Source organism: Chiloscyllium plagiosum, chromosome 14 (genome assembly GCF_004010195.1).
Source record: "Chiloscyllium plagiosum isolate BGI_BamShark_2017 chromosome 14, ASM401019v2, whole genome shotgun sequence".
Lineage (NCBI taxonomy): Eukaryota > Metazoa > Chordata > Chondrichthyes > Orectolobiformes > Hemiscylliidae > Chiloscyllium > Chiloscyllium plagiosum.
The window spans coordinates 47,372,317-47,396,340 of NC_057723.1; the positions used below are offsets into that span (position 1 = coordinate 47,372,317).

A 24,024-nucleotide genomic window follows, 5' to 3' on the forward strand; every position below is an offset into this window, starting at 1 on the left:
CCCCACACCTCAGGAGGGACATACTGGCACTGGAGCGTGTCCAGTGGAGATTCACACGGATGATCCCTGGAATGCTTGGTCTAACATATGAGGAACGGCTGAGGATCCTGGGATTGTATTCATTGGAGTTTAGAAGATTAAGGGGAGATCTAATAGAAACTTACAAGATAATACATCCCTTGGAAAGGGTGGACGCTAGGAAATTTTTTCCGTTAGGCGAGGAGACTAGGACTCGTGGACACAGCCTTAGAATTAGAGGGGGTAAATTCAGAACAGAAATGCGGAGACATTTCTTCAGCCAGAGAGTGGTGGGCCTGTGGAATTCGTTGCCGCAGAGTGTAGTGGAGGTCGGGACGCTAAATGTCTTCAAGGCAGAGATTAATAAATTCTTGATGTCACAAGGAATAAAGGGCTATGGGGAGAATGCGGATAAGTGGAGTTGAAATGCCCATCAGCCATGATTGAATGGCGGAGTGGACTCGATAGGCCGAATGGCCTTACTTCCACTGCTATGTCTCATGGTCTTATGGTCTTATGGTCTTAACAAAGAATGAGGTTAGTACAGTCCTGAGAAATTATATTGGTTCAGAAGATCAAGATAAAAACCCATTTTAGGTGGAGGTAAGAAATAAAAAAGGAAAAAAGTCACTGTTGGGCATAGTTTATAGGCCCCACAAAGTATCTTTAGCAGAGTGTATAAATATAAAAGGAACAGGTCTAGTAAGGGGGACAGTGTTTATTTGCCCAGAGATTTGACATATTAAATTGACAGGGGTAGCCTGACTGATGAATTCATGGAGTGTATTTGGAATAGTTTCATTAAAAAATACATTTTGGAACCAGCCAGGAAGGAGGTTACTTTAGTACTGGCAATGTGCGATGAGACAGACATAAATATTCATAGTAAATGATCTTTTAGGCAAAATTGACCACAACATGATAGAATTTGATCATAAGTTTGATAGTGAAAAAGATTCAAAACTAGTGCCCTAACTTAAATAAAGGTAGTCACAAAAGTATGAAGACAGATTCGGCTAGAATGTTCATATGTTCAGTCAAACTATGCCTTCATCTCACCTTGGGATAAATTTGCTGCCTTTAAGTATAAGGATCTAAAGAACCTTTTTTTGTACAGTGGAAGAGCACAACTTACTAACTAAAGGAGGCTCTTGTAATGAGCAAATCATTTATTGTGTGTTATCAACAAACTACAGGCTAGATTGATATGATTGATAGAGAAACTATGTGGAGGATGTGGATATTTTGTCCTATTCTTTAAAGATCCTAAGCTGCTTTTTCCACAAGTCCTACGACATCATCATAGATTGAGCGCTTAAGGCTTTTCTCAGTTTTCACCCTTCCCGATGCTTACACCCCTGCGAAACATTTCCCAAATGATTTTATTCATTACTAATATTATGCATTTGTTTTTATTAATTATAATATCACCATCCTATTCTCCATCAAGTCTCTTGACTTCATGAATTTAGGCAGTCTGAATGTGTCACTATTTTCTCAGAATACATTCTCTTTGGACTTGGAAGATTGGTACATCTTTGGGTTGAAGAGTCTTGACTTTGATTTTTGTCCTCACAGTCTGGGGTCTGAAAGTCCCATTAAACTGGATTACTGTTAATCTTTTGAATTTTCTTCACAGAGGCCAGCTTCTCTACTGAAACCCGCAACTGATCCTTCACACTAAGTCAAAGGCCTCTAATCTCATTGATTTACTTCTCAGTGGATGGCTGCCCTGAAGAAACAGATGATCTCTTCTCTGTTATATCCTAACAGCAGTATCTTCTTTACAATATCCTGATTTGTAGGACATTGGTCATCCTTCTCATCTATGGCTTCCATCGAGTCACATACACCACGTCGTCAATCTGTATCAGCAAATGTTTAGTCTCAATTTGTCTGTAAGTCCATGCTGAAGAATGGAAACATTCTAATATAACTTGATTGATTTAAATTTAGAATAGAATAGAATAGTAATTTATTTTCACTTGTATTTTTAGAAAAGATACAGTGCTAAAGTTGCCATGTCCAGGCACCTATGTTACCAACGGAAGTCATATATATATAAAAAAATTAAGACAAAGTCCATCTTTGCTCAACTCATGGCTCACTGGTAATAAGGAAAAGAGAGGAACCACACTCTCTACCACTGCAGAAAGCTGACATCACAGTCAAAACGTGTAGCACTGAAAAAGCACAGCAAGTCAGGCAACATCCAAGGAGCAGAAGAATCGACGTTTCGGGCTTAAGCCCTTCATCAAAGGCTTATGCCCGAAATGTTGATTCTCATGTTCCTTAGATGCTGCCTGACCTGTTATTCTTTTCCAGAGCCACACTTTTCGACTCTGATCTTCAGCACCTGCAGGCCTCACTTTCTCTTGACATCAAAATCTCAAACCTCAGGCTGTTGGTATCCCGGGCCGGACCACCATCCGCCAGTGACACATCAAGGACTCACCTTGTCACTGAAGCCACCACTGAAGCAAGTCACCATTGGAATCCCAGGCCACAAGATTCTGTAGAATTTGCCTTAAGGAATACTGGACCATTGGAATCCTGGGTAGGAGCCAGCATGCTGCTGATTTTTATCTTTTGCTTAGTTGCTGTCAGTGATTATTCATGAAAGCATTATTCGTGAAAGCAACATGTTCACTTCTTCAGTTCTGCTATTTTCGGAGTTTGCTTTTCTTGGCACAATCTCTATTATTGTTACTGAGAATTCTTCCTGAGAAGAAAGGAGAATGAAATTCTCTGTTTGAATTTTCTCTTCTGGGGGTCACCTCGGCATTTAAAATCAAACTTGAATCTGTCAGTACAATTTGTTCACCAAACTATTTGCTGTCTGAATTACATCAGACATAATGCTCATTGTTACCGACCAGACCAGATCCCCTCAAAATATTTTAAGAAATTAGCCGAGACTCAAAACTTTTCTTATCTTAAAGGCAAATGTGAGGTGGGCATTCTAGATGGGATGTGACTGGTCAAAATACTCAAAGTTAAGCAAAACACAATTATTTAAACGCTACAGTTAAAATGCAAACAAAAGAAAGAGAAATTTATAACAACAGCTATTGGAAAATGTAACTAAATAATAGATACAGTACCCATGACTAATTAACTTTCCAACATAGTAACATCCCATAAGCACACCCTTTGGCAAAATGGTAAATTCAGACACAGATTCTTACTTGCAGTTCTCCAATCCAGGAGGAAACAACATCAAGAGAGATTTCAGAGAAAGTAGCAGCTAGGAATCATTAACTGAAGTTTCCAACACTTATGTGACCCCAAACACCTTCTGACTGCTACAGCTAAAAAAACTAGAAAGCCTGGTCTGTGAGAGCTGACCATTCCCCTTCCATTTTTACAACTGTTTTAAAACAAACCTAAAGGCCTCCTAAATGGTTTACTTAAGCTGTTTTCAGGAGCCAGTTTGGTCCAGCTGCTTTTACAAACTATGTTCAAAGAAACTCAGGACAAAATAATCTTTTTAAAGTGACAGCATCTGATTTCTTGTATTTGCTCACAAACCTTGCTGATGCTTGCAATCTAAATGCTCTTCAATATTGATATTAGTGAAAAACATTTCTATCGGTTCAGTATAGTTGCAGGCTTCTATGTTTTGAAGCAAATTTCTTATGCCAACATAGCTAATCTCAATAAATTCCATTTAGGTTCCACCATGAGTCTAGCAGGTCTTCTGATATGCTTTCCCAGTTGCCCTGGATCAATTGGACCATAGGTTTTGTTCCTTTCATCTTTTGTACCATGACTAGCTGCTCTTGGAACAGTTGGTTATTGCACTTAACTAGATGAACTCCTCTCACCAGTTGAAGAGAACCGAAGATGAAATATATATTCACACTCATGAGTGAGATTTCCTGATTGTGAAGTATGTATACGTTTTGAACAAATTGGTGTCCCTTATATTGGAGAGTTGCTTGCAGCACAGTTGAGTACTGCACCCCTTAGAAAATATAATTATATTGTTGTTAGCTGGAGACAGTTTCTTAACCTTTACTCATTACCTCATAAAATAGTGTTTTGATTGCAGCTGATGGGGATTATGGGTAAGTTAGATTCCAGAGTAAAACCTGGTTTGATTTAGCACAATTTTCATTTTCCTCTGCCCTTATAAAAAGGCAGATCTTCTCAACTGAAAAACAAAAATCCAGTTTTCTTCCACTTTAAATTTAAGTTCTCAAATAATAATAATAATAATAATAATGACACTTTCCCTGTTTTCTAACTTGAAATTCATGAAATGTTTATTGATATAGACATTAACTGACCAAAATGGATAGTCCCGGATTACTTATTTCTCCTACAAATACATTTTTTTCTACCATCTATTAACCACTTTGTGTGGGTAACTATTTACTTCTTGCTGTTCTGTAACTGTATCTTACTTTGGCACATTTGTTGAAAGTGATCTCATTATACTATAGGTAAAATATTTACTTTTAATATCTGGGCGCTGTCTGTGTTTGTGAGGCGTCTTTGCTTCATAGCACTGACAAGAAATTTTAATGTCAACTCTCCCGCTCCTCAGATGCTGCTTGACCTGCTGTGCTTTTCCAGTACTGCACTCTCGACTCTAATCTCCAGTATCTGCAGTCCTCACTTTCGCCTTTTAATGTATGGTGGCTGTCCTGTGCTCTGTACTGGGTTATAACATTTGTCTTCTATGGAGTTGTGCCTTTAGAACTAAATGAATTCTGCTGATCTCCTGTGTCAAGTGTTTTCCCTCTTAAACTGATTTCTGTGTGTTTTGCTATACTCACATACTGAATAACTTTATTTAGTGTCAAATCTTCTTTTGAATATAAGTTTGACAAAGACTCATTGGGTCACTGTTTGTGTGCTCAGGCAACTCTCTGCATGGAGTTTGCATGTTTTCCCTGCGTCAGTGTGGATTTCCGTTGGGTGCTCTGGTTTCCTCCCACAGTCCAAAGAGGTGCAAGTTAGGTGGAATGGCCATGCTAAATTACTCATAGTGTTCAGGGATGTGTAGGTTATGTGCGTCAGCCATGGGAAATGCAGGGTTACAGGGATGGGGTAGGGGGCTGGGTCGGGTCGGATGCTCTTGGCGGGTTGGTGTGGATTCATTGGGCCAAATGGCCTGTTTCCACACAGTCAGGATGCGAAGGTGTTATTCTAAAATTTTCTGAGAAAAGTTCTGTGGCTTATGAATTCTGACTTTAAATCACCACAATTGTATTTTTCACTAATTTGTAGATTTCATTCTTAAAATTATCTGTGGATTTCCCTTGAAGCTTCTGTTTAATCTTAACCTTTGAAAAAAAAAGCTGTTTGTTCTGAGATTAAAGTAATTGTTACAGATCTTCAGTATATCTACAAAAGTATATGTCACTTATTTTATATCTCATTGAGCCAAAACATTATCGGTTATGATCACAATTGTATACTGAAGTGTATTTACTTGTTCAACTTCTGATTTAGCATCAAATTTGAAACTTATCTATATTTTAAGATTTGGTTTTTCAAGATGAATAATTTTGTGTTCTATTTATCTCATCTCTGGAATTAAATCTTTCTGGTAATTTTATTTGTGATGCTATGTCTTCCTAATGTTAAATACTTACTTTCCAGGCTGAAAAAAGGCTTTTAGTTTGCAGTGATGGTTGTGCTGCTGCTTTGTGCAGCTATATTGGAAAGTTTTCCAACATTTTGCGCCAAAATGAAGGAATCCACCTTCTCATGGCTAAAATGGGGGATTCCCAAATTATCAGCTAAACTGGAAGATTCTGAATTCTAATGGCTAAAATGGGGGAATTCCCATATTTTGCAGCTGAAATTGAGGATTCCTACTTTTTTAACTTTACTGGATGAATCCTAAGGTTTGTGGCCTTAATAAACGATTCCTATTTCTTTGACAGCTTTGATGATAAATCCCACTGTATTGATCTTCCTGTCTTAAGCTCAGTATTACTGAATGACCCCCTGCCCCTGCTGTTCATGCATCAATAAATTAATCTCAATTCTTTCACAGGTTTTAATAGATAATTTTCATTGCCTGCTGCTTTGATAATGCCCCTGTTTCTTTAGTTTTTTTTATCCCGCATGATTTCAGCTTTTAGCATTTTAAATAAATTCTTCCTGCTTTTAACATAGTTTTAATGAGGGATCTCTCACCTTTATTGTGGGCTTATTTAAATCTGCTCAGATGGAATTGTCCAAGCCTTTGAACAATGTGGACAATGGGGAATGGAGAAAAATTGTTACAGAATCTCAGAAATACTACAGTGTAGAAGGAGGCTAATCAGTCCATTGTGTCTGCTCTCTGAATATTTTAACTTTGTGCCAATTTCTTGCCTTTTCTCTGTAACCATGCACAATATTTCTATAATTATCCAGTACCCTTATATAAGTCTCAACTGAACATGCCTCCACCACACTTCCAGGTAGTGCATTCCAGACCTTCATAGCCACCTCCTCCCCCCACAGTCCTCCCCACAGTTTACACATCTCCCAAGTTGTGCATCATCTTCAAACTTAGAAATTATCCCCTACACGTAAAAATCTAGATCTATATTTTGAAAAGCAAGGATCCCATTAACAACCCTTGCAGAACTCCAGTATAAACCTCCTTCTGGCCTGAAAACTATTCATCTTTCTTACTCTCTATTTCCTATTCCTCAGCCAATTTTGTATCCATGTTGCAACTGTCCCTTCTATTCCATGATCTATAACTTCCCTTAAAAGTCTACTGTGTGTTACTGTGTCAAACACGTCATGGAAGCCTGTGCACACCATATCTACAGCTTTCCGCTCATCAACCCTGTCTGTCACCTCTTCAAAACCTTTTAACTTGTAAGTTATAATTTATATTTTTCTTAAAAAATCCATGCTTACTCTTCTGATTACATGCACATTTTTTCATGGGACAATCAATTCCATTCTGAATAAATGTTTCTAGAGTTTGCACTAAGGTTTTAATAACAACAGAAACATGTGGCTAATGAATGCTGCGAAATCTATTTGTATGCCTATTATTACCTATTCTTACCCCAACTATATGCAGTTTGTTTTTCTATGATGTGATGAAGAGAAACTAGAGAACAACAATCTTGACAAGGAAGACTGAGTGGTTACCTGGCAGCTCCAGCTTGCTGCTTACTCCTCTGGACCGCCATCTTAGAACATAAAGACATAAAAAATAAGCCATTCAGTCCCTCAATCCTGCCACACTAATCTACAAGATTCGTGACTGATTTTCCCCAGGCCTCAATTCCTCTTTTGTACCAGCTCCTCACAGCCCTCAATATCCCTTTATTTAAAAAAAAATGTCTACCACTTCTTTGAATTGGTTTTATGATCTAGCCTCCATTTTTCTCCAGGTTAGAGCATTTCAGACATTCACAACCCTCTGAAGAAATTCCTTTGCATCTCAGTTTTAAATGAATGCCCCTTATTCTGTAACAATGTTCCCTCGTTTGAGATTCACCCATTGGTAGAAATATCTTCTCAACAACTACCCTGTCAAACTCCCTCAGAATCTTGTATGTTTCAAATAGATCACCCCTAAATCTTCTAAACTTAATAAATGAAGGCCTAAGCTGTTTAGCTGTTCTTGATAAGTCAATCCCTTCCATCCTAGGTATCAACGTAGTAAATCTCTTTTTAACAGCCTCTAATGCTAATATACCCTTTTGAAAATACAGTGACCAAAACTGTACACAATATTCCAGGTAAAAACCGATATGCCCTTTTCCCCAAACGTGCATCTGCAGGTTTTCTGAAGATCACAGAGTGCCAAAGGGAAATGTTTTTAGCTCCAAGGGGACTTTGATGTTTGTCCAGATATTGACTGGGACAATGTAGAACTCAGACGTACTCTCTGACAGTGACTCATGGCAGAGTATGTACCCACTTCATTAATGTGGACAATCATCTGAACTCAGATCTTTACTTTCTCCTGTTAAATTGAATGCTGTTAAAGGTAAGGTCTATTGCAAACAGCCATAGGTTTTAATTGTGAATTTATCTAAATGCCTTTGATATCATTTTTCAGCACATTTGACCACTCTCAGAGCTCAAAGATCCCACAGTTGACTTTGTTGCACTTGCAGCCATTAATTATTTCTCCCTTTTTTCTCCTCATCTGAAACTTGCTTGGTTGTCACCTTTTCTCAAAGGGGATGACTGAGGAAGGGATTTACAGGGAGCAAGCCCAGGTCCACAGTTATATCTCACACAATGAAATTGTGCAGGCCTAGCAAAGGCAAGCCAGTGAGCCATATTTATTGAGGGGTGGTGTATACCTTGAGTCTCATAGTTGATGGCAAGTGGAAGTCAAGCATTGACCTGGGTTCGATCCCAGTCTCAGGTGACTGTGTGGAGTTTGCACATTCTCCCCATGTCTATGTGGGTTTACACCAGGTGCTCTGGTCTCCTCTGACAGTCTAAAGATGTATAGGTTAGGTGGATTAGCCATGGGAAATGCAGGGTTGCAGGAATAGGGTAAGGGGTGAGTTTGGTTGGGATGCTCTTCGGAGAGATGGTGTGGACTTGTTAGGCCTAATGGCCTATTTCCACACTAGAAGATTCTATAATTGATATAATGCTTCACTTTGCTCAACAGAGTTGAGTTATCCACTTACCAAAGCTTAGATTTCTTATTTGAAGGTAAGTTAGAAATTTCTTCATATATTAGACAGTGCTTTATTCGTGACCATTGCAGGTGCTTTATCGTGACAAACATCATTGGCTAAGAAAAAGTACAGGCATTTGTAATAAATCATTCTCAAGCCTTCATTTAAAAGAAATTCATTAAATTTTGATTAATTTTACTGTTCCTTTGCAAGTTATCCTTAAAGGGATGAATGAAATAATATAAAGTCTATCAACGTATTCTGCTTGATTTAAATACAATTCCAGTCTGTGAGGTTGATTTGAAGAAAGCTTTTGATAGGTTTTGACAGCTTATTAATACATTTGTGAAATGAAGCTGATAAAACTTGACAATATTGATAGAAAGCAAACTGGCTTTTAGACATCATTTGCACTTACCTCATAAAGCTAACCTTATAGTTACACCAAGATGGCAGAGTGTGAATGTTAATGACTAATTCCAGCAATCTCAGATCTAGAGTGCAGACAAACAAATTTTTTTGTCAGTACTGATTAATAATAAATTACTTGTCTAAAGCCTTTTTGCTTTGTATTACACTGAACTATTTGAAGAGTAAAAATGTGCTTGTGCTTGATGGGTCTGCTCCTTTCTAATTGTGCTTATGACAGTGTCAAAATTTGTTGAAAAGGGGAATGGGAATCCATACAGTTTTATTCTAATGGAACCAATTGTACTGCTTTGACAGACAGGCATATGGTAGAGCTGTAATTACACTGTCAACGGAAAACACACTTTCAGTAAAGAAAGGTCAGTATTAATATCTCCTCTACATATTAAAGTAGTTTGGTATGTAGGACATTCTGGGTTATATCGAACATTTTGGCAAAGAGCAGGGTCTGGAGATTGGCACCATTACAAAGTGTCGATTGATGATAAGTGCTTGCAGAAATTGCCTTTCATTTTCAGACAATACAAAACATTAATTCAAGACAAGGGAAAAGAGCAAAAATTATATGGAACAAAATGACATTTGCCTGCTTTCAAGTATCTGCTCTACAAATTTCAAAGATTCAGATTAATGCAATTTCTATCACATTTCATTGCAATATTTAACACTTTTTGTAAAATTAACATTCTCGCATGAGGCTGTGAGAATACAAAAATGAAACCGACAAAATATTTGTGATTGTCCTAGCTTTTCTAACAAATAAATAAAGAAACACTTAGAGGGAGATTCTAACATTGGTAGTGGGCTAACCATCAGTCTGCTTCTATATGCAAAATGGAATTATTTTTGCTTTATCAATATTGCAGCTCCACCCAATTTGTATTCTACCTCCAGGAATAGATTTGGCAGTGGAATACAAAGTTCACCTACAAAATTTGCCAGTGATAGTAACATTGAAGATGTGTCAAACATTCAGAATGATAATATTTGACTGCAACAGCATTTTCCGAATAGAAGAAAGGTAAAGAAGGAGTTTATTACAGTGAAGTGCGAGATTATGCATTTTAGCAGATGGGCTAGGCAGAGGCAGTATAGGCTGAATGGAACATTTCTGAAGGATGTGCAAGAAAGAAATTGGAGTTCATATGCATTAATCTTTGACGGTGGAAGGACGTATTGGCAAAGAGTGTAATTAGCAAAGCATTTAGGATATTGGGCTTCCAAAATGGAGGCATTGAGTATAAAAACAGGGAAGTTATACTAAGCCTAAATAAATCGCTGGCTGTTCTTCAACTGGAATACTTTGTACTGGTCTGGGGATCATCACATTTTAGAAATGATACTATAGGTCCGTGGGAAGTTGCAGAGTGATTTATCAGAATGGGTTTAAGTATGTGGGATTATAGCTATGATGAAAACTTGGGTTGTTCTCCTTTGAACAAAGGAAACGTCCTGGAAATTTGATAGTATTGTACATGTGAAATTTAGACAATGATAGCTTTAGACAAGGTAGACAAAATATTGCAGTCAGCCTTATATGATGACTACAAGACACAGGTTTAAGGTTTTTGGCAAGATGTGCAGGCTGCTATGGGGAAGATATGCTTTGCACTGTGAGTGGTCATGTACCCATTGTCTCTTGTGCCCCTAATTCTACATCACTGTTTTCCCTTGTACAATAGATTAGATCTCGGATGCACAGTTTAAAAAAAATAGGTCTGCCATTTAAGTCAGAAATGAGGAGGAGCTTATTAAATTACCTTCTCACCAACATTGAGTCTGTGTGTATCTTTAAGATTGCATTTCTGAAAAGAAACTGGCACATTTATTCTGTAAGGATTTGTCCTGGTCTTTCAAAGAGCAACTTTGCTTTGTTGTTCTTTTAAGAAGATTTTGATGCATGTCTATGAGAATCACAGCTCACCTATTCCTTTTATTATTCCTTTCTCCTTCTCTACTGAGTTTACTGTGCCCTTTTCATTGATAGCTGCAGACTTTCAAAGTCACGCCTCTATATTATTTCTCCATCCCATGTGACAGCGAGCTTCTGCAGCTTGGTCAAATGAGAGTTTATCGTTAATATATAGTCAAACTGGTTTGAATGCTTGTTGTCAAGTGCTGCACTTGCTACTCCAAAATACAAAATGCTTAGTTGTGTTAGTAAAAAAGAATTACTCAAATGATTTGGCTTTTGCTTTCTGACAATTGTATATGAACATTCCTGGAATTTGGCATATTATTACCCAATCCCAGTTATAAATTGTGGACTATTGAGCACTCAAATGATTTCAGAATTTCAGCACTTTCATTGAATAATAAACTGCTTTAAAATAAATATGCAAAAGGTTCTTGTGGAAATATATTTATTTTGTTGAGATTTCCATGTTATTGTGCTTTAAATCCTGAATAATATGTGGCATATTGAAACTGATATTATGCAGTCACCTTTTCCTTGGAATTTCACTTCTAAAACAAAATTGAAAATAACGTTGAAAAGGAAACATTCCTTCCTGTAAATACATCCTTTTTATAATTTATTTTATGCTATTATTTTTCTTCTTTCTTGGGATATAAATGTTGTGGGATTTTTTTTACTACCATTGCTTCATTTTCTCCTACAACCTGCAAGCTTTTAATAACCAAACATGGCAGTGAATAGCAATTTCTTCCTGATAGATACTTTATTTCCAACTCTTGGTCATGTCCATCTAGATCTATGTGCATCATGTTTGTTTTGGTTTATATATATGCAAAAAGAAGTCTGCTGGTTTTCTCATTACTTTTAAAACTAATTGCTGCAACCCTGAAGCTGGTATGGTTGCAATTGCAGTTTGTGAAGTCATTGTCAATACATAACTAAAAATATAATCTCTTTAATTTACTGGAGTAATTGTCATTATTTATAGTAGCAATTAAACCAATGTAAAAGCCTGAATGTGGGTAGAGTCAAAGAGTCATAGAGATGTACCACAGAAACAGGCCCTTCAGTCCAACTTATTCATGCCACCCAGATATCTGAAAAACATCTAGTCCCATTTGCCAGCATTTGACCCATATCGCTGTAAACCTTTCCTATTCATATATCCAACCAGGAGCCTTATAAATGTTGTAATTTTACCAGGCTCCATAGCTCCATCTGACAGCTCATTCCATTCGTTCACCACCTTCTGAGTGAAACAATTGCCCCTTAGGTCCCTTTTCAGCTTTTCCCCCTCTCACCTTAAACCTACATCTTCTAGTTTTGGACTCTCCCATCCTAGGGAAAAGACCTTGTCTATTTACCCTATCCATGCCCCTCATGATTTTATAAACCTCTATCAGGTCATCCCTCAGCCTCAACGCTCCAGAGAAAATAGCCCCAGTCTATTCAGTCTCTCCCTATAGCTCAAATCCTCCAACACTTGCAACATCTTTGTAAATCTTTTCTAAACCCTTTCAAGTTCCCTAACATCTTTCCTTTGAAAAGGGAGACCAGAATTGCATGCTGTATTCGAAAAATGGGCTAACCAATGTAATGTACAGCCACAACATGACCTCCTATACTCAATGCACTGATCAATAAAACCAAGCATACCAAATGCCTTCTTCACTACCCTGTCTATCTGGGACTCCACTTTCAAGGAATTATGAACCTGCACTCCAAGATCTCTTCGTTCAGTAGCACTCCCCAGGACCTGACCATTAAATGTATAAGTCCGGCCCTGATTTGCCTTTCAAAAATGCAGCACCTCACATTTATCTAAATTAAACTCCATCTACCACTCCTTGACCCATTGGCCCATCTGATCGGATCCCATTGTACTCAGAGGTAAACCTTCTTTGCTGTCCACTGCACCTCCAATTTTGATGTCTTCTGCAAACTTACTAACCATCCCTCCTAAATTCACATCCAAATCATTTATATAAATAATGAAAAGCAGTGGATCCAGTACCCTGTGGCACACCACTGGTCATTAGATTGGACACTAATTTAGTATCAAATGTGTATCAATTGTGTAAATAAAAATCATCTAACTTGAATTCTTGGTGTATTTTGTAGTTTAGCAATTGAAACATTATACTGTTATTTTGATTCTGTGGCAAAATATCAATATTCAATCAAATTGTGGCTAATTATGTCTAACACTTTCACTTAATATGAACTTTTCAAAGGTATTGTAGATAAGTATTAAAATAGAGCCACTTCTTGTACAATTGATAGCATGTCCATGGGAGATGAGCAAAGAATGACATTCATCTTGTTTAGTTCAATATAGAAATATATCAAGGTCGGACAGGTGGTAGATTTTGTAATGATGATAGAACGCATTCTAATGTAATAGCAACTGGTCTCCACTTACGTTTCTTGACATTTGTCAGTTAAAGTGGTACTGCAGGAGGAGGGAAGATTGAACAAAAGTCATTGTATTTGAATATGCCAATACGATTAAATATCAGTTGTTAAAAGTATAACAGATATGAGCTTAGAATCATTAAATGGTTATACCATAGAAAGAGTCCATTCAGCCCATTCTGTCTGTATGCTGTTTTCAAGAGCAAATGAATGAATGTCACTCTGTAGCTTTCTCCATAGCTGTACCCCTGCAAAATATAAATACTATCTGATACATTTCCAATTCCCTTCTGAATATGAATACACCTTAACAATATATACGATACTTAAGAATGTGCTGAAAACAGAGCTTGATCCAGACATATGGTCTCAATAATGCAGTCTGAGCTGGAATCCTTTTTAATCATCTTTCCCAATTTAGCCTATGATTGAAACTTACCATGTTTTGCAATTAAACTTAAAGCAAACCAGAGATCTTACAGGATTATGTAAATCCTGAGGTTCAGCAAAGTAGTGCCCATCTTCTGACAAAGGTAAATGACCAAGATTGCACAATAATCTCGTTTCTAGCAGTGTGGTCTTTTCAGTGCACACTTTTCCGATTGCAATGGCTCTTTTCTGCAAACTAGGTGACAAGCTACAGCCCACGGTAATTTCTGGAATATGGATCAAGGCATGCTCCTTTGATGTGCCTTTATAGAACCATGCACCTTGTGCATGCTAATGATCACATCCCCATACATTTGGATGGGGTCCATGTCTTTCCATTTGGTTTTCAATCTATATATGGGTTTTCCTCCCTCACTTGCACCAGCAGAACAAGCCCGTCACAATTTCAGCTTCATTATTTTTAAAAAATGATCCAATGACTGAACCATTGATTCACACAAGGAGAAAATAGCAACTGCATCTTATTACAGAGGTTTCCTCATTTAATAGATTATGCACCAAAACTAGAAATTGCTGGAGAAACTCAACAGGTCTGGTAGCATCTGTGCGGAGAAAGCAAAGTTAATATTTTGAAGCCAGTGATCCTTCTTCAGAATAATATGCATACTTTATTTTTACTGTTCATTTTGGAATTTTGACTAATTACAATTTGATGTAGTGCACCGAACGAATAAATTAACATTTTGGGAAATCTAAATTACTAAACATAATTAATGCGAAAATCATCCTTGTGTTTGTGATCAGGGAATTAATAATTTATTCCTCATGCAATCAAGGCCCCAGTGATATCATCAGGCACTACTTTGTCAATGTATTTTTTAAAAATCACAACTGGATGAAATAGAGCATTTGGATGCTGACTTTACTCATAAGAGTAGATTTCAAAATTATCTGGCAGCATATTATTTACATGTTCCATTGGAAAGTGTGGAGGTCAGGAAATAGCACAAATTTCAATGATGTGAACTCTCACATGGCACATTTTCTAGTTGACTTTTAGTTCAGTGTAAAGCATTCTTACACAGATTGTGATAGAGCCCACATTAACATATTCAGTTCCATTTAAATTTCATTTAAAATACTCTGTGTCAATTTCCCACCCTTAATGAAGGAATGGCACTGTGTGCTCAGCTGGTATGAAGTCTGGGTAATGGAAGTTGCATGCACAAAGGAGCTCATGTGTAGGCTGAGTTTTTGAGGGATTGATTTTTTTTTCCTCTCCTAGTTTTTGGCTGTTCTTTTGAAGCTGAGAACATATTAGAGCATAGAACAGTATAAGCACAGGAACAGGCCCTTCAGTCCACCATGTCTGATTACCTAATTAAAATTTCTTAATATATTTGGAAAGAGTTGTCTGAAAATGAAGCAATTCTGTGTGTTCAGCCGAACATGAAGCCTAATAAAGGAGAAGGGATCTGAAGAGGAGATATTAAAAAGTACATTATCACTCCAACACAAGGAGTGACAAAGTCTATGGAGTTTCATCAGACAGCAAGGAGCAGCATGGTGGTGCAGTGGCTAATACTACTGCCTCACAGAGCTAGGGACCTGGGTTCACTTCCACCTGTGACTGTGTGGAGTCTGCACATTCTCCTTGTGTCTGCATGGGTATGCTTTGGTTTCCTCCCACAGTCCAATGATGTGCAGTTTAGATGAATTGGCTGTGCTAAATTGTGCAGGCTAGGTGAATCAGTTATGCAAAATGCAGGGGGAGAGTGGGATGCTCTTTGGAGCGTTGGTGTGAATTCAATGGGCTAAATGATCTGCTTCTACAGTATAGGGATTCTGTGCTCACATTTGTATTGTGGAATGGTCATTATTTCTGACGTCCTCGTGATACAATATTTTATAATTAATGTGATATTCAATAGCAAGAAAATCAGTAGGTACCCAGACCACACACATTATCGTGCCAACTAATTTGTCTATGGGTCTTGAAAGACCAGCCATGCAAAATATAAGCCCTTTTCATACAATATGGCAACATTGCTTTATTTTCATCAGAAAATGTCTGCCATGTTAGCACAGAGGATATAATTAATTGCAGAAAGACCATTTAAAACGTGATAATTTATTGATAGTGACTGCCATGGACAAGAATACAAGTGAAAAGATTAAAAGTTTTATTTAAAACAGTAATCAAGTTGTTATCCTGTGGTGTCTAAATTTCGGAGATAAATAATTCCATTTTTATGATTACAAAAACCTGGAATGACACAGCTGCCCTCTGAATGTCATGAATATGCCATTGCAATATAATTGAAGTGTCATGGTTGATTCACCAACCATAATATTAATCATTGCAAAGAAACAATAAAAATGAAATGACTGGTTTTGGAACAAAGAACGGCTAAATGTGCTTGATTGAGGAAAGCTTTCATATTTGAGTTGTGTGAAAACAATGGCTCCCAGACATTCTCCTGGGTCATCTGGTTCTCGGTGCATAACAGCGATATAGGGTTGACATTTACTGGCCAATGATGTCATTTAGTGCAGCGTTGATTGAGCTTTCAGATGACCTCTGCTGACTTCAAGTGAAATGAGAATGCGATGCCAACTTTTGCTAACATGTGATGAGGTAGATCACTGCTTTCATCTCAATTCTGACTGGGTCTACAGGGCTTTTCGCCTGAAGTGAGTTTGCATTCACGGAGATGGCAGTGGAGGTGTATTTGGACCCAGTTCGACACCCAGCGGCATCGGCAGTGTCTGCATCGGCGAGGTGTGCTCGAAACGGCCTCGAAGCGGCTGTGGAATCAAGTTTGGGTGAGTGTGGTACCCGGCCGTGTCAGTGGTGTCTGCAGTGGTGAGGTCCAATGAGGACTCACAGTGGCGAGGGCATCAGTGGAGACAAGATGGTGCTGAAGAGCGGGGGTGACCTTTGTTCCTGTGGTCATGCTGCAGCAAACGGGTCTTATGCCTGACCAGCAGGGCCATGGCGCGTGATGGGGTACTTAACAGAAAGGACTGTAAAGTTGAACACTTTTATTAATTTAATTATTCTGCTGCTTTATATTTTGTGTTTTGATGTATTTTTCTGTGTTTTAAGATGACGGTGGAGAATGGTGACACTATACAACAATAAGTAAGTAAGTGAGCTTGCTGAGCTGGAAGATTTATTTTCAGACATTTCGTCACCATGCAGCCTGAGCTATAAATCTTCTCAAAAATCGCTAACTATACAAAGTTTTCATTGCGTTTTGTAACAAAATACATATAACAATAAATAAAGCAATCAAAATGGTCAGGGGGAAACTCTAGGTACTCTCATCATAAGACAGTCACATTGTAAACAAGTTGGAATTTATTGTATGAGAACAATCGGAGAAGTAATATTATAACTATATTATAGGTGGGCTGACTTTTATAAAAATGTGGGAGATTCACAGAAAATTATCTCTGTGAGATTTAGTGAGCTTACCTTCATGATTTTATGCTGTTCACCTCATTATTTATTCAACATGTTTCCACTGTGCTCGCACTATCTTGTCCTCACCAGTGGCAGAAGTGCTCGCTGTCTGCTGGACCTTACAGCTTACCCATCACCATTTGAATCCCATCTGTATAACATTTTAAACATCACCAGCTAGGAACAGCCAATCACAGTTGCAGTGTGGGAAGAATTGTCCCAAACCTGGCCAATAAAGGCCAGTTGGCATCCCGATGATAGACCTGAAGATCCTGGATTGATAGGATGGTGGACAAAAGATGGAACCTCTTCCTCAGAACTGCCAGAGCAGACCATGGCAACAGACCTGGCAGCTTGGTCTGAAGTTGCCACCAGATAGACTAGCAGGCTGCTCATATATATATATATATATATCAGGGTATAGCAGCAACAACAACCATTGAAAAGGCTGCAATGGGGACACTTTGTGCACACAAACAGGGATGCAGCACATGGAATATACCAGGTGGCATCTCAGGGCTGCTTCTTTGCTCTCTTAAGGCTCACTCAGTTTGTGCCTACATGCATACTCACACCATGCCTTGCCATGCCACACTTTTTAATACAGTGACACTTCAATCAGAGCCAAAAAAACTGTCATTACTGTTGTTCTCAATGGCTTTTTAATGCAGTTACATAGAACAGTTGCTTATCTGTACTGGAATAGTGGGGGGTCTAAGATTTTGCTGTACACACACACTGAGATTAAAATGTAACTCCTGTAGCATTGCCAGCTGCCTATGCTATCCACTCTTCTAACCAAATCGATATGGTAGCAATTGTCAACAGCTAATTGTCAGTCAAGTCAAGGGAAATTTTTGCTGTCTGTTAGTAGGTGCTAGCATTGACAGTCTGAATACAGTCCTTTGGCTCTGACATGGTCAATCATCTGTTTTGAGATGTTCAAGCTGAAGTCCCAGTACAGTTAGACGACTGTTCAATGCTCAGTGCTGCAAGGTGAGTCACTTTGGAAGAAGTAACAGGATTACAGATGCCTGGGGTAATGGTAAGATTCTTGGTAGTGTAGATGAGCAGAGAGATCTCGCTGTCCGTGTGCATAGATTCCTGAACGTTGCCATTCAGGTTGATAGGGTTGTTAAGAAGGTGTACGGTGTATTAGCGTTTATTGGTAGAGGGATTGAATTTTGGAGCCACAAGGTCATTCTGCAGCTATACAAAACTCTGGTGCGGCCGCACTTGTAGTATTGTGTACAGTTCTGGTTGTCGCATTATAGGAAGGATGTGGAAACATTGGAAAGGGTACAAAGGAGATTTACCAGGATGTTGGCTGGTATGGAGGAAGGTCTTATGAGGAAAGGCTGAGGGACTTCAGGCTGGTTTCATTAGACAGAAGAAGGTTAAGTGGTGACTTAATAGAGACATACAAGATGATCAGAGGATTAGATAGGGTGGACAGTGAAAGCCTTTTTCCTCAGTTGGTGATGGCTAGCACAAGGGGATATAGCTTTAAATTGAGTGGTGCTAGATACAGGACAGATGTCAGAAGTAGGCTCTTCATTCAGAGAGTAGAAAAGGCATTGAATGCTCCTGACTACAACAGTAGTAGACGCTCCAACCTTAAGGGCATTTAAATGTTCATTGGATAAATATATGGATGATGAAGGAATAGTGTGGGTTAGATGGTTTCAGATTGGTTTCACAGTTCGACCAACATCAAGGGCTGAAAGTCCTGTACAGCACTGTAATATTCTATGTTGTATGGGCCAGCATAAGCGGTCCAGGGAATTGTACATCACTATTCTGAGATTTATGAACACAGCAGTCATGGGTCTGGCCATTCATGTCCCAATGCTGATCATCACAATCGGTAACAGGTCAGCAGTAAATACCATTCTGGGTGTCTGTCCATCAATGTATCGGAAGAATTCGATGGGGGGGAGTGGTTGGGACTGTGGGGATTCAATGCTGGAAATGGAGCATGAATCAAGTCTGGGATGAGGAAGCAGAAGCATTGATCGTTGTGGGGATAAGGAAGGTGGCTAGGGGGAAGCTCAGTTCGAAGGAGGAGGAATTCAGATAGAAGGTTGTGGGTATCTGGAAGTGACTGTTTAAAATGGTGGTAGTTTGCAGTAGCAGGGGGTACAGGATGATGCTATTAGCTGTAGTCATCTCTGTGGCTTCTGCAGGGGGGTGAGTATAAAGTACTAGGGTGAGTCTTAGCATATTGTGATAGAGTGGGACTCAGGGTAGTTGTCTGTGAAGTTCAATGTGGCAAGTCTTCTTATTGAGAAGATAGGTCAAAATGGGTTATTGAAATCCTGATATTGAAGAGATCGAGCAGCGGACAGAGCATCTCCAAATCCCTGGATTGAGATTAGACTATACTTTTTATTGACTCTAATGGGGCACCTGACTGTTGACAATCCTCTTGAACTTAGCTGAGGACTGCATCTCTTAGGTTTTGTGACATGGCTATTTGTTTGAAGGACAATAACACTGCTAAAAAGAAAGCCCAGAGGAGACACTGGTGATTTGCAGCTTCGAGGTTCCCACTCGGCCTTTCATATGGGGGATTGTCACCATTGGGTTTCTTTCTATTGTCTGTGAAAGTAGCAACCTGTATATAAATAGGTGAGATTAGGCAATAATGAGATCTTGCTTATACCTACAAACCCCTGTTGTTCAGTTACAAGATTCTTACAAGGTTGAAATCTTATGGGCAAAATTAGACATTTTTTCTCAATTTCAATTTTAATTTTTGTCATATTTTCCCAAATGTTTCACCAATACCAACATAGTTCAAGTTCTGAGAACATTTGGCCCCTGGTTACAAAGGCTCTGAGGAGACCTAGGATAACAGGTCTGTCCTCTTCGAGATCCAAAGATGTTCTACCTTTCACCATTCAAGCCCTGATAACATAATCAGATTGACTGGCATTTAATGCAGTCTTCAGCATTCACCCTTCAAAACATTACCTTATACAAGAAACAGATTTTTCTCTCTTGATTTATAGATGATCTAATTTAGTGCTAGTGAATGTAATTCTAAGTGTAATTGATGATTGAAAAGAATTCCTGAACTTTGGAATGTGTAGAGAGATTCCATTAGGGGATTATTGATTTTCACACATTTTTAACATTATTATAAAATCATGATTAAAATCACTAACTAAATGCACTTTATTTTTCTTTGTTGTGTTCTTTACAAATTATGTTTTTACTATACAATCGTCTCCAATTTCATCCATACGTATAACCATTCCTAACAAACAAAGCAGAATTTGGTTATTGATTCTTTATTCTTTGTTTTAAACAATGCAAAGTTATATTTAAAAATCCAATTTGTCAGGCCATGACACATACAGGATAACAAGACTATATGATGCATCACAGGTGAAACAAACTTGCAGTTCCATACATTGAGATCATCTTAAATAGCTACATAGTCTGCATTTCTTGAAGGTTTTTTTGACAGATCGAAAGCTATTTCTTGCTAAATGGCTCAAATTATACAGAGCAGAGGAAACAGAGAAAGGGAAAGAAGAATAATGTTTGGTACTTGGATTTGACAGTTTAGCTATCCATAGGAGGTCAAGAATGGCTGGGGAGGGAGTTTACTTTTATCTCAAGATGTACATATTCATTTATTGTTCATTTTAACATAGTTTTAATTTTGCATCTTCAATTTAATTCTAGCCATGAGGATTTAATCTATAAAGTGAGTTCTTATACAGCTCATTTGTTGTAATTTGTAATATAAGTCTATTAATATAACATACATATAACATATATGAACCATGAGAACAAAGGATTGGATATTCCACTTAATATTAGTTAAGTTAATCTATCAGTTCCTAAGAATTGGGTTTTGTAAGACTGCATTTCAACAACAAATGTAGCATTAGTGGTAATGCAGCACTTTGCAGCAGTATCAGGCTATATTCGATACCTAGCATTCTCATTGCCACCAGAGCGAATTTTAGTCAATGGTAATTCTCTATAAAATTGTCCACTTACCTGTTGATGATATTTCTGGCCAAGATTTTGAGTTCGGCTTGCCTCAAATACATGTATTGAAGGAAAACAGAAAGAAATCCATTGAGTGTAGGAGTAGCTTTGCAGGTAAAAACATGCACCGTTTTCACAACACTTGCTATCTCAGGAGTTAAAGGTCACAAAAGAGCTTTGTGACTGAGACAGGACAGGTGCATCAGATCGGTGATAGGAGGGTGAGGCTCTGCTGGCGTGTGGAAGGGCCAGACCTAGCAGGGCAAGTCAGTTTGTTAGTGAGGGGGTGTGTGTGGGAGGAGGAAGGTGAAGGATGGTGAAGGGGAGGGGGCCAGTTTGGTCCCAGAAGGGTCAGGTGGGGGTTCATTTCCAGCAAGGTTGGGGCTGTGGAAGGGGTGCAGTTTGTGGGCTTGGTCCCAGCTGGGCCAGAGGTGTTGGTTCTGGAAGGACTGTGTCAGGCAGTATTGGGCTGAGTTAGGGCATTAGACAGTGAGTCAGGAAGTGGACAGTTGTCCCTTTAGCACATATCAAGAATTGGAAAGTATAATTGAAAGTCAAACTTTGGTGAGTTGGGCATTCAGTTTAATAGCTATCCAGGAGCTGGAACAGGTTTTTAATCCTCTAACATTTCCTGGGTAATAATGACTAATAATAAATAAGTTGAAACCTTCTGAGGTTTTCAGCTTTAATGGAGTCTGTCTGAGAGTTCCAGACATCAGAAAATTGAAGTCCCAGGTAATTTCCATGGAGTCAGCTGTGACAAGGATTCCACATGATCTCATCTCACAATTCCAGTTTGCGCTGCTCCAACAACCAGATCACCTTTGGTATATTTAAGCTATTCCATACCTAGAGAAAGTGCCTGACCTGACTCTGGAAAGAAATGTGACTCCATGGAGCAAAACTATTTCCTGTGGTTTAACGTTACAACGTACAAGATCACAGCAGTTATATTACTGCTTCTATTTCTAGTAATCCAGAAGCCTGCACTAATGTTGTTCCTGAAATAGGAGTTCAAATCCCTCCACGGCCACTGGGAAATTTCAATTTAGATAATTGAATAAGTGTGGAAGAAAAAGCAAGTGCCAACAATGGGGACAATAAAGTTATGGGATTTTCATAAAAGTCCATCTCAAAATTTGTGTGACTTCAGTTCCAAACCAGTTCAAAAATAAAATTTAACCAGACTGGTCATTCAGCATCGACCCAGACAGAAGAAAGGCCCTCACTGCCTAATAGTCCTTACAAAGTTATAACAATATAATAACTCAGAGAAGGAGTAGACAATTCAGCTCTTGAGCTTGCTTCACCATTTAACACAGTTGTGGCTGATCTCATCTCGACTTCAACTCCACTTTCCTGCCCACGCTCCACCAACCATCAACACATTACTCAATAAAAATCTGTCAACCTCCTTCTTAAATTTATTCAATGTCCCAGCATCCACCAGTCTCTTGGGTAGTGAATTTCACCCGTCTGACTTGTATCAACATTAAAATAACCACAAGACCATAAAACATAGGAGCATTTCAGTCCATTGAAGCTGCTCTGCCAGTTCATCATGACTGATATGTTTCTCAATCACATTCTCCTGCCTTCAACCCTTGATCGAGGAGAAAGTGAGGACTGCAGATGCTGGAGATCAGAGCTGAAAATGATTTGCTGGAAAAGTGCAGCAGGTCAGGCAGCATCCAAGGAACAGGAGAATTGATGTTTTGGGCATAAGCCCTTCCTGAAGAAGGGCTCCTATTCTCCAGTTCCTTGGATGCTGCCTGACCTGCTGCGCTTTTCCAGCAACACATTTTCAGCTTCAACCCTTGATTCCCTTACTAATCAAGAACCTATCTCTGTCTTAGCAACACTCAATGACTCAGGTTCCAAAGCCTTCAGCAACAATGGGATCCATATATTCACCATCCTATGGCTGAAAAAAATCCTCCTTGTCTCAGTCCTAAAGCATTGTCCCTTCACTCTGCAGTTGTGCCCTCAAATCCTAATCTCATCTACTAGTGGAAACATCATGTCCAAGTCCACTCAGTCCAGGTCTCTCAGTATTACTGTAAGTTTCAAAGAGATTCCTCCATCATTCTTCTTATCTTCATTGAGTACCAACCCAGAGTTCTCAACCGCTCTTCTATGACTTTCTTACAAATTAGTCATACTCATAGAATCATGTTTTAGCCAACATCTCAGAGTCCTTCATTACCATCTATAGGTATCTGCTGACTCACTCACAGGACAGGCCCAGAAATAGTGAAACTGAGAATATACAGTCAGAAGGGATTGGCTGTGAAGTCCTCAAACTGGTTCCATGGATTATGAAGTCTCATGGCATTAGACATCAGGCTAACCATGGGCAAACAAACCTCCTGCTGATTACTACCTATTCCCCCAATCAACGGTCCTTCACATTGGTTCAATATCTATCCTCAAAGGTTCCTTGATGGTACCACTATTGATTAGATTTGCTGAGACCCAAAGGATACAGCTTCCAGACTGAACTTACACCCACCCCCACCCTCCTCTAGCTTATCTCTCCACGCTTCAGGGCTATGCCTGTCTCTTTGTTGGCTACATAGAACAGTTGATCTTCTGAATTACACCAGCACCACTCCACACCTCTTCCTCCGCTACATTGATGACTGCATTGGCGTCACCTCATGCTCCTGCGAGGAGGTTGAGCAATTCATCAACTTCACCAACATATTCCACCCTGACCTTAAATTTACCTGGACCATCTCTGACACCTCCCTCCCCTTCCT

General features: G+C 38.8%; 2 long non-coding RNA genes across 5 annotated transcripts in view; one reads left to right on the plus strand and one right to left on the minus strand.

Annotated features, from left to right (window-relative positions):
• The window catches only part of LOC122556701, a 170,922-nt gene extending 148,040 nt beyond the window's left edge, over positions 1-22,882 (minus strand). The window contains exons 1-7 of one of the 4 annotated variants that reach the window (XR_006313618.1): positions 21,272-22,882; positions 13,549-13,643; positions 9,052-9,127; positions 8,643-8,749; positions 7,135-7,175; positions 4,047-4,174; positions 2,474-2,740 (exon numbers count right to left, since the gene is read on the minus strand). This is a non-coding gene — a long non-coding RNA (uncharacterized LOC122556701). Of the gene's footprint in view, positions 1-2,473; positions 2,741-4,046; positions 4,175-7,134; positions 7,176-8,642; positions 8,750-9,051; positions 9,128-10,822; positions 11,519-13,548; positions 13,644-21,271 lie in introns of those variants that run through there. The other 3 variants (XR_006313620.1, XR_006313617.1, XR_006313619.1) reach the window with 3 other exon arrangements.
• Positions 1-24,024, plus strand: part of LOC122556702 — a 147,069-nt gene that overhangs the window by 76,915 nt on the left and 46,130 nt on the right. The window lies entirely within an intron of this gene.